Source organism: Sinocyclocheilus anshuiensis, unplaced genomic scaffold, assembly GCF_001515605.1.
Source record: "Sinocyclocheilus anshuiensis isolate Anshui unplaced genomic scaffold, SAMN03320099.WGS_v1.1 scaffold392, whole genome shotgun sequence".
Classification (NCBI taxonomy): domain Eukaryota; kingdom Metazoa; phylum Chordata; class Actinopteri; order Cypriniformes; family Cyprinidae; genus Sinocyclocheilus; species Sinocyclocheilus anshuiensis.
Window position 1 is genome coordinate 2,281,490 of NW_015557091.1, and position 217 is coordinate 2,281,706.

General features: G+C 39.6%; 1 protein-coding gene across 1 annotated transcript in view; it reads right to left on the reverse strand.

The window, feature by feature from the left end:
- The window catches only part of LOC107677139 (autophagy-related protein 9A-like), a 12,402-nt gene that overhangs the window by 7,012 nt on the left and 5,173 nt on the right, over window positions 1-217 (reverse strand). The gene's annotated exons all lie outside the window — the stretch shown is intronic.

Genomic DNA, 217 nt, shown 5'->3' on the forward strand with positions numbered 1-217 from the left:
CAGCGTACACCTCGCTTTTCAGACCGATGAGCTTTGTAAAAATCGATGCGTTTCAGAAAGGCTGGGCATAGAGGAGCAACAATAATGTACAATAATGTGTTTTTTGAACCTTAAAGGGATAGTTCACCCAAACATGAAAATTCTGTCATTAATTACTCACCCTCATGTCGTTCCAAACCCGTAAGACCTTCGTTCATCTTTGGAACACAAATTAAGA